Consider the following 10382-nt stretch of genomic DNA (forward strand, 5'->3'; position numbering starts at 1 on the left):
TCGTATCAATTCTCTAAACTGGCTGAAACTACAGGGCAAGGTCTGGTCATGGGAAGATCTCCCCTACTTCCTTCTCCTTCCTCCCCCTTACATTGAAGGCCAAAAAAAAAACCAAAAAAAAAAACAAAAAAAAACCACCAACAAAACCAAAACAGAATACCAGCACAGAGAGAAAGTTATAATCTATACTACTAGCCTATGAAGAATTTTGTCAGGAAAGCACAGTAACATAGCCAGAAGCTATTCTGGTTTTCATGCTTTCTGACAATATGCAGAACAATTTTCATAGCATACAGCAAAATCCAAAAACTAACTTCTTCAGAGCAATTCCAGCATGCTAAGATAAACCACCTGCCTAGATGGTTAAGAATATGGTCCACTACAAGTTGTGGGTTACAAATTCAAGTGGTTTATATGACCTTGCATGTTTACATGCATAGCCTCATGATGCAACAGTTAACTTCAACACCAGAAAAGGAAGAAAAAATCCTCCTGTTTTGCACTCAAATTATGAGCTCCTACATTTGATATTAATTGTGATGGTTCAGATGAGGCATATTTACAGATCAGCTTGGAATACGTGTCCTGTCAACTCCCAACTTCACCAGTAGTATACACAGACAGAAGACTGGTAGAGGAGAATTCAACTGCAAATATTAGGTACTCAATTCTGTTTCTCCTTATCTTCAAGATCGCAGGCTGCAGGCACAAAAGACTAAATATACAGGTACACTATCCTATCCAAGCTAAGAAAGAAGTACACTATCTGCTGTAAGTATGCAGCTCCAAGCAAATATGCATAAGGACCTTCTGGAATCAAAGATACCCTAATTACGGTCTCGGGCAAGGGCAGATGCATAAAGCAAACATTAAAAGACATCATCTTTCACACTACAGAAACGAGTCATATTTCTGTCATATTTCGAGTCATTTTGCCCGTCCCTCATGTCTTACAGCAATAAAATCCATAACTAGACTAACCCCAATATATGTCTAAGCTGTTACTGATGAAAATTCTGTAGCTTTTCCAACCTATTCTTCCCAAGCTCTACAAGCTTTACTACTCAAAGGCAGTAACTAACACGAATCTTCCTAACTGATACAACCACTAGTTCATAGCCTGTTTGCCATATAACAAGTTTACTATTCTTCTTTACAGCAACCCTTCATATAGTCACATACAACAAAGCAATTAGCTCCTTTGTCTTAAGCTTCAAGCTACTCAATATGTTTCACTAGCACAGTCAGTCATTAAGAATTCATTTTACTTAGGTCCCGTGCAGTTTTTTTTGTTTCTCTTTTCTTGTTTCCTAAAACTGTTGTGCAGACACTGATCACTGACCCTGCGCAAGAAAAATCACAAATACACTCCTCTGTATTTGTCCCAACCAAAGAGTATCCTGTTGAGAAAGTCTGTTCAAGATCAGTTTTCAATCAGTTTTTCAGATCAAAGGACATACTCTTCCTCATTCAACCTCAGCAGCTTCAAGCTTCAGCTTTCAAGCCATGAATGAAGTATTCACTGATACTGTCCTGGAGTCCTTAACCCTCATAGAATAAAAAAATCATTACGGTTGGAAATACCTCTAAGAACAAGTCCAACCATCAACCTATCAGCACCACATTTGCAGCGTTTGAGGCACGGACTCAGATGTGAACGATCCAAATCATTTATTACAAGTTCTCACATCCCTTATAGACCTTCACAAGTTGTTATTTTCTAACTTTCCCGTCCGCCCTTACAACTTTCCCAACCACCTTTACATGTCAACAGAGCATTCTACAGAACCCTTTTCAACTGTCCATGCAGGCACGTATCCAATCAGAGCTGTGAGACCCTTCTTCTCCTTGCAGAGGTGTCCTTGGTTCTCATGCTGTTTATCTTGCTCCACAGCTGCTGCTCTGAACAGCTTTTCTTGTATTCCCACAAGTACCAGTGCAGCCACCGCCCTCAGGCACCCTGGCCATCCCTTACTCACTTCCTTGGCAATTTGCAGCTCAGGGGTTTGGCAGATGACTTTTTTCCTGGCAGTCCTTAAGGTTCAAAGTCCAGCTGTAATCTCATTTCCCAAATATGTCACTTCCTGTTGAGTTATTTGTGCTTTCTGTAAACCAAGAAACTCAGCAAACTCTCAGTCTATTGTACACAGTCCTTTTGTTGCTGTGGCAGCCACGTGCTGCAGTAAAGTTCCACCCTAGGATGGAGGATCCCAGATCTCAGGCTCATGAGTTGACCATCATTCAGCTGTTCTCACAACCCTGGGTAACACTGTCCAGGTTAACTGAGACTCTTCTCCCCATATCAGGGCTTTCCTATTCAAAGGCAAATCACCTTGGGCTTCCTTTGGCCAAACCAGGCAGAAGAGACATCCCTGAAATCCAGAAGGTAAACTCCATCTTTTCGTTCCTTAACTTGGTTAATAAAGTGCACGGATTTGCCACCACTGAGTGTATCCATTCAACTATTCTAGTACTTGCCCTCAAGTCTTGTACCAAACTACAGCACTTGCTATCAAAATTGGAATCCAAACTCCAAAAAGTTACCTATTATTTCTTTTATCCTCCTACAGTCCCATAGCCTCAAAGGGCACCGCTTTACCCTGACTAGGCAAGCTCTTGCTTTTAACTTCTATTTAGGGCTTCATTTTTGGCCCTGATGCCCACACCACTAAGTGTATCATATTTGAGATTGCTGTAACTCCTGGGGGTACAACATTGTTTTGCCCAGTTTGTGTTAAAGCCAGAGTTACAGTTTTTAATCAGTCAATATCGTTGCACTCTTAGCTCCAGTTTTATTCAATTTCTTGCCAGAGTAACCTGGCAGGTACAAGAATTTCTGTATTCCTGCTTGTTTTCTTAGCTTATGTTTAATTAATCCAAAAAAAGGAAACCTTTTCTCGTTGGGCAGTAGCATCTACTACTGTTACAAAACCATCTATGGGTAGTAAGAAGCACCCATATCCACCAGAAAATGAACCTCAATATCCTGCTTTCCTAAATGCAATTTCCCACTGCAGTTTGCACACTGCTTTCCTTCCAGTGAGGTCACTCCCAAGTACACTGCCCGGTGCAACTCAAGGGTAGGTATGGCCAGCCATACGGACCACAAACCCACACAGAACCGCAAGGTATCGCTGCACGGAAGACTTATTAGGACCCTTAGACAAGGATCTGGGGAAAGTCGTATTCTTACAGCAGCTTCTGGGTAAAGCTCCTTCCCACAGCTCGGTTCCATTGCAAGAGTTCTGTTCAACACAGAATGTCCTCTGGTGCTGTACTGGAGATTGCCTCTTGCTGGGACATACTCGTGGGGGAGAGGAGTGAAAGGAACGCCAGGACAGCAAGGGAGGGATGCCTGATGACAAGGGTGTGCGAATGTCCCCACCGAAGGAAGCAAAGAGAGCCGGCAGAAAGCGATGCTTCATTAGCGTAACAAAACACAGCCCCCATTCCTCCCTCCCTCCTCCCCCGCACCCCTTCCCTTCGCCATCCCCCGGGGGCAGATGTGCCATGAAAACGAGCTCTGGGCGTGATCGTTGTGGGAATTCCTGCCTTCCTGAGCCTGTGCGGAAGAGGCGAGAGCCTGGCTGGAAGCCATCCGGGCAGCACCGCGGTGGCAGGAGGTGCACCAAGGCCGTCCTGCGGCCAGCTCCGGGCTGAGGGCACTCGGCATCCTCTGCTCTACGCGACTCCGAGGAGCCCGGCTACCTGCACCAGAGCTGGGAGCAGCCTGCTCCGCACCCAAGGTAGGTGCCCTTCGTGGCTCGTGCAGAGGAGCGCACGCTTCCTGCCCCCTGCCAGCAGCACCGGGAGAGGAGCGGGGAGCGGCCCCGGACGGGGCGGAACCCGCACTGCCGTACCCCAGGCGGGACCCTGGTCCCGGCTCCAGCTCCCGCTCAGCGCAGCAGGTTTGCTGGCCCAGACGGGCTGCAACCAGGGCGGCAGTTCATGCAGCCCGGGCTGGGCTCCGAGGGGCACGGGAACGGGCTGGGAGCTGGGACAGTGAGGAAGGGAGCAGAGGAGGTCAGCGTGCTCTGCTGCCCGGTTGGATCTCTGTAACACAGCGCAGCTGGGGCTGCAGTTCTTCCTCTGGGCCACGGGAGACACGAGACGGCCTCGCTCTGCAGCTGTGCACGCGTGGATTGACGGAAGCTTTAAACCCCCCGATGCCTCCTTTGGAGTGTCTTAATGTGAAGCCTCCAAGTGGAAATTTGCACTCGCCCTGCTCCTCCTCCCCGGCAGCCCCCAGCTTCTCTTCGGGGACCCTGCGGGCAACACGTGCCTCTGGCGACCCTTGAAATGGCGTTACCTTTTTTGCTGAGCGCTTGCCTGATGGCTCAGCTGGGGTTGTGCAAAGCCCTGGCATGGCTTTTGTTCAGGCTGTCCCGGCAGCTGCAGATGCCTTGAGCACACAGCTGCGGGCCCTGAGCACGTTCAGCATCTGCAGCAGCTCCGGCACTGGGCTCTGGAACAGACGATGAGAAGCTGGCAGCCTGTGGGCTGACTGGAGCACGCGTTGAGAACACGGCCGAGCAGCAGCAGGTCAGTAAAGCACAGCCCAGGTGCCTTCTGCAAAGGGCACGCGTTGCTGAGAGCGTCCCCTGGCAGTGAGCGCAGTCTGCGTGCTCGGCTGAAGAGGGAGGGAGGAATGAATTTATTGATATCATGCAGGTGTCCTGGAGTGCTCTAACAACTGCTTAACAAGGCTGTTGTAACCACGTGGTTGTTTATTGCCTTAATTGTTCTGTTTAGCACTGCTGCTATTCGATAAGTTGCCTTCACGGTTCAGTTAAAATTCCCAGCACAGCATCGGCTGGTGGTGGCTGTGACCGTCACAGGCTGGTTTGGCTGCAGTGCTGTCAGATACTCTCTCTTCTCAGGAGATGGAAAAATAATCTCCATGTGGTTGGATGTTTTGTTGATTTATTGTTGTGTTTAAGTAAGCCATCCTATTTATTTGAGAAGTGTGAACCATCCAGTTGACTCCTCGCCGTTTTGCACTTCCTTACCCGAGGAATGTGAGCCATCACCACTTTTAGGTAACATCAGCAGTAGGTGGTTTTGAGAACTACATCAGTCACCTTTACAGAGTACTTTTCCCAACCCTTTTCTGAGGGCTTGCTTGATTTCAGCAAGCCCAGGGCTACTTCCACTCCTGAGAGGATGTACGGACATCTGCCAGAGGATTTAATCCATTTGCCACCAGGTGTTCCCTCACGGATCTGTGGAGGTGGTGCTCCAGCAGGCTTGCTGTGTTTGAGTGTTGGGGGCTGCATTCACGGTGTTCTTCCATGAACCAGGTGCTTTTCTGCACCTCCTGCTGGATGGTTGGATGGCCATACCATTTTCTAACAGTTTTCTGTTAGGGCAGGCAATAAGCCGTCATTCTGCTGCCTCTGTTTGCCTTAACTGTGTAGAGGCAGTGCCTTTAATTAGTGCTATGGGTGCAGTTTTGCATCTGTTTGGAGCCAAACCCTACAGGTGGAGGATGTGTGGCCTAAAGGATTGTAGGCGACTCGGGGAGGTCTTCGTTTATTGTGTGAATAAGCATTACCTGCACAACTTGCACCACGTAGTGCAGCAGAAATATTGTGGAATATCAGTCGCTTTTGATTCTGGGAGGACCGGTGCAGTTCTCTTTTGCTTCATATGTCACTTCCAAACCCGACACGATGCTGATAACACCTTTCCCATTTTGCATCCTATTACTGCCCCCAGTGACCTCTGCTTTCTGCTCAACTACAGCAGTCGCCACGAGAACATTCACAGAAGAATTTGGGACGTGCTTCATGTCTCTTGTCATCGATTTGTTTCCCTTCTTGCCATCCTGCAGACTTTGCCCATTGGTCACAAGTGGATCCAAACACAGCATACACTCCTAAGGGAGAAGCAGGACTATATTTGTTGATATAATAGGGATATGCTGTAGTGATTTAACAGTGACACAGCAGGATCGGAGGTGGCTGGATACACTTGGTTATTTACTGCATGGAGGGTAGGGTTACGCACACACCTACAGGAGGCCCTCCCATTGAGTCACGAGGCTCAGAGTAGTTCCCCTTTTTTTCTCATGTCTTCAGACCACAGAGGTAAGGAGCTAGGATGTGGCTGGATCCTCTCCTAGTCCCAAGCTTGGTCAAGGCTTTGTGTGGAAGGAATCATACATGCACAGTCCCTCTAAGACAGAACCTTAGAGAATACATGAAAGCTCCAAAGTAACCATGGGTGTCTTACAGAAGATCTGTATTGAGAAGGAGTCTTGATGTCAAGCTGCAAGGGATCTCTGTGCAGGTGTGAGCTGCAGAAACAGCCCTGCTCGAGGGCAGGTCCTGTGGTGCAGCCCGCTGCTGTGCAGCAGAGCTGGAGGGGCACTTGGGCTGCTCCCTCTTTTGGGGTAAGATGACTGCCTCCTTGCCGTGCTTTGTCTTAAGTCCCCTCTCAGTCTCAGCTGTTGAACTAAGTGTCAGCTACCAGTTGTTTCAGCCTCCCAGTCTGAGACAGCTTTGTGACGGTTCATCTCTTTGAGCCAGACTGTTTCCTGTGCTGCAGCTCATTGTCTTCCTCTGCAAGGCTGGGCAGTGCCCTGCAGAAGGGCTGAGCTGGAACTGGGACTGCTGCATTCCCTCACAGCTCCCCTGCCATTTCTCTTCTCTCTGCAGGCTCCAGTTCAACTTCTGCCTTCCAGCCGTGATCATCCCAGCCTGCAGGAGAGCAGCAAATGGCCGCAGCACATCCTGTTGAGGTAGGGGTTGGGGAAGCAGGCAGGAGAGGCCAAGGGGCCAGGGATGTGAATGCAGGGGAAGAGGGAGGTGTCCTCAGCCAGCGTGTGTGTGCTGGGGACAGAAAAGCAGCTGGGGTGTGAGGTTCTGTCCTGTGCGAGCTGCTTGCCTGGGCCTTGGCTGTTCCCAGCAAGAAGCCTCTTTGCTTGCAGGAGCCCGTGAGCTTTGAGGAGGTGGCCGTGTATTTCAGCAGGGAGGAGTGGGCGCTGCTGGACCCTGTGCAACGAGAGCTCTACCGGGACGTGATGTTGGAGACATACCAGTGTGTGGCCTCGCTGGGTGAGAGCTTGTCTGCCTTTCCTCCTCGTTAGGGCACCTTTGGCTGTGCAGAATGAGCCTCTGCAAGCCGGGCCTTGAATAAACACCATGCAGCTACATATTGACTCACACCACAGTGCCAGCAAGAAAGGAGATACTGAAAAGCATGAGTTTCAGAAGGGATTAGTATGCACGGCACTCTGATCTAAGCCACAGAGTCAGTGCTGGCAAGCAGGCATCAGCCAGGAGGGAGAAAACCAGCCCTTGTGTTGTGTGTTGCTTGGTGCCACCAGCTCCAGCTCACAGATGAATCCCTGGTTACTGCTATGGAATTGAGGATTTTCCATGCAATTGCCATCAACATTTTGATGCCTTGACCTCTGGTAGACTGTAAGAAAACAAATAAGCTGTTGTAAAGTTAATTTGAAAGAAAAAATATCCCTTCTCAATGTTCAGAGATGTCAAAACATTCTTTGCTCCAAGGGAAGCTGTAGGCACAGTGTCATTTAGACCTAAATGGTGGTTTCTCCTTGGGGAGGGGCACAGAGTGGAACTGTTGAACAGGCACTGTGCCAGCATGAGGGAAATGCTCTCTTGTTCCCTGTTTCTCTCCCTGAAGCTCCACTTCCAGCCCCCAAGCCCATGGTGATCTCCCTGCTTGAACGAGGGGAAGACCCCTGGATCCCAGATGTGCGTAGCCCTGAGGCCATGCCAGGAGACCTCAGCCCAGGTGAGGTGGTGGAGGGAAGGGGAATGTTGGGGCTGTAAGAGCCTTCTCTGCCTGTGTTTTATTTTGGGCACCGTGTGCTATTGCTGCATTTCCTTTGTCATCCAGCAGCTGATGGGATCAAAAATACAAAGGAGGTTCCGCAGAGAAATTGTGTAGTGGAAATGCAGCAGAATCGCATCTCTGTGGAAGAAATCAGAAGGGATGTCCAGGAAGTCCTGCAGCAAGGTCAGGGTGAGCACATCAAGAAGCCCCTGGGAAAGCGTCTGGGAATGACACTGAGGAACCCAGTGGACTCCAACATAGGTCCAAAGCAGCCTGAGGAAACCAGGAGCAAGGATGTGTGCCAGATGAAAAAGCAGAATCCATGCACTGAGTGTGAGAAAAGCTTTAAACTGGATTCCAGCATCACTAGCCACCAGTGCACGCACTCAGCAAAGAGGCATTATGAGATCTGTGATTCTGCAGAGAGCATGAAATGGAGACTCCACCCCACTGGCCAGCAGTGCATGTACACAGGAGAGAGAGCCTTTGAGTGCTCTGACTGTGGAAAGACTTTTACGGACAGTGGGAGCCTCACTTCCCACCAGTGTATCCACAGAAGAGAGAGACTGTACAAGTGCCTTGAGTGTGGGAAGAGCTTGAAAGGTATTTCTAAACTCAAAATACACCAACGTGTCCACACAGGAGAGCGACCGTATAAGTGCCTTGAGTGTGGGAAGAGCTTCAAAAACAGTTCCAGCCTCACCATCCACCATCACATTCACACAGGAGAGAGACCCTGCAAGTGCTCTGAGTGTGGGAAGAACTTCAAAAACAGCTCTGAACTGAAGGTGCACCAGCGTGTCCACACAGGAGAGCGACCGTATAAGTGCCTTGAGTGTGGGAAGAGCTTCAAAAACAGTTCCAGCCTCACCATCCACCAGCGCATCCACACAGGAGAGAGACCCTGCAAGTGCTCTGAGTGTGAGAAGAGCTTCATAAACAGTTCTAATTTGAAGCTCCACAAGCGCATCCACACAGGAGAGAGACCATATAAGTGCTCTGAGTGTGAGAAGAGCTTCATAAGCAGTTCTTATTTGAAGCGCCACCAGCGCATCCACACAGGAGAGAGACCCTGCAAGTGCTCTGATTGTGGGAAGAGCTTCATAAGCAGTTCTGATTTGAAGCTCCACCAGCGCATCCACACAGGAGAGAGACCATATAAATGTCCTGAGTGTGGGAAGAGCTTCAAAAGGCGTGCTGAATTGAAGATGCACCAGCGTGTCCACACAGGAGAGAGACCATATAAGTGCTCTGAGTGTGAGAAGAGCTTCATAAGCAGTTCTGATTTGAAGCGCCACCAGCGCATCCACACAGGAGAGAGACCATATAAGTGCTCTGATTGTGGGAATAGCTTCATAAGCAGTTCTGATTTGAAGCTCCACCAGCGCATCCATACAGGAGAGAAACCCTTTCAGTGTCCTGAGTGTGGGAAGAGCTTCAAAAGCATCTCTGAACTGAAGGTGCACCAGCGTGTCCACACAGGAGAGAGACCATATAAGTGCTCTGAGTGTGAGAAGAGCTTCATAAGCAGTTCTGATTTGAAGCACCACCAGCGCATCCATACAGGAGAGAGACCCTATAAGTGTCCTGAGTGTGGGAAGAGCTTCAAAAGGCGTTCTGAATTGAAGATGCACCAGTGCATGCACACAGGAGAGAGACCCTATAAGTGTCCTGAGTGTGGGAAGAGCTTTAAAAGGTGTTCTGAGCTGACACTGCATCAGAGCATCCATCAGGAAAAAGAGACCCTGTGAGTGTCCTGAGTGTGGTAAGAGCTTCAAAGGGAGTTCTGAATTGAAGCTGCACCAGCATATGCACACAGGAGAGAGACCATAGCTTCTGTCGGACATTTTAGAACATTTTGGCCAGGCCTGCATGCAGGGAGATGCCTGGGAACTTGTCTTTTCTCTCCCTCAGAGAATCCCATCTGCTGTGTTACCAGAATGTCTGCACCAGTGAGCTGAAATGGCAGGAAGCCTTGAGTGTGAGAAGGGCTTTGTGCCTAGCAGAGAGCTCCTCACACTCCCAGAAGAACTTCATGCAAAGCTCAGTCCTCATTAAACATTGCAGTCCACAGGACAGGTAGCTACTAGGACTGCATCTCCTGCAGGAAGAGTTTCTCTCAGGGCTGGTGCCTCATTTCTCATGGGAAAACCCCCAGCAGGAGAGACCCTCAAAATGCTGGAGAGCCCGGGGATGAGGGAGACCAATGCTTCTCTCCATGCAGGAAGAGTTTGCAAAGGAGACGGCATCACCGACACCCTCTGCAGAAGGGACTTAACCCAGGAGCTTCAGATGGCCTTTCCTTGCTGCCCAAAGCACTTCTCTCACCATGCCCGCTTTCCACTTCTACTCTTCCCACCAGCTGCTTTTTGATGCTGTTTCCTAGTGGAGAAGTGGTTGTGTAGGGATCTGCTGTGTGTCTGTGTGCATGTGTTGCTCTCAGTCATTTCTGGGCGCACTGATGCATCCCAGAGAAGGGTCAGCAGAGCAGTAAGGTGGCTCTTGGAGGTTTTCTGAGAATCTTCTGTAGTGGAAAGAGAAGGGGGTGAATAAAGTAGCTGAGTTGTTCTGGA

The 10382-nt window shown here is 49.3% G+C and overlaps 1 pseudogene across 1 annotated transcript; it reads left to right on the forward strand.

The window, feature by feature from the left end:
- The first annotated feature begins 198 nt into the window (after positions 1–198).
- On the forward strand, positions 199–10382 carry LOC146757055 (uncharacterized; annotated as a pseudogene). The gene is made up of 4 exons (XR_014936944.1): positions 199–224; positions 6910–7058; positions 7657–7767; positions 7873–10382. The product of XR_014936944.1 is annotated as an uncharacterized LOC146757055 (transcript).

This window comes from Coturnix japonica, chromosome 24 (genome assembly GCF_054131305.1).
Source record: "Coturnix japonica strain WE chromosome 24, WE-NBRP24, whole genome shotgun sequence".
In the NCBI taxonomy this organism is placed as follows: domain Eukaryota; kingdom Metazoa; phylum Chordata; class Aves; order Galliformes; family Phasianidae; genus Coturnix; species Coturnix japonica.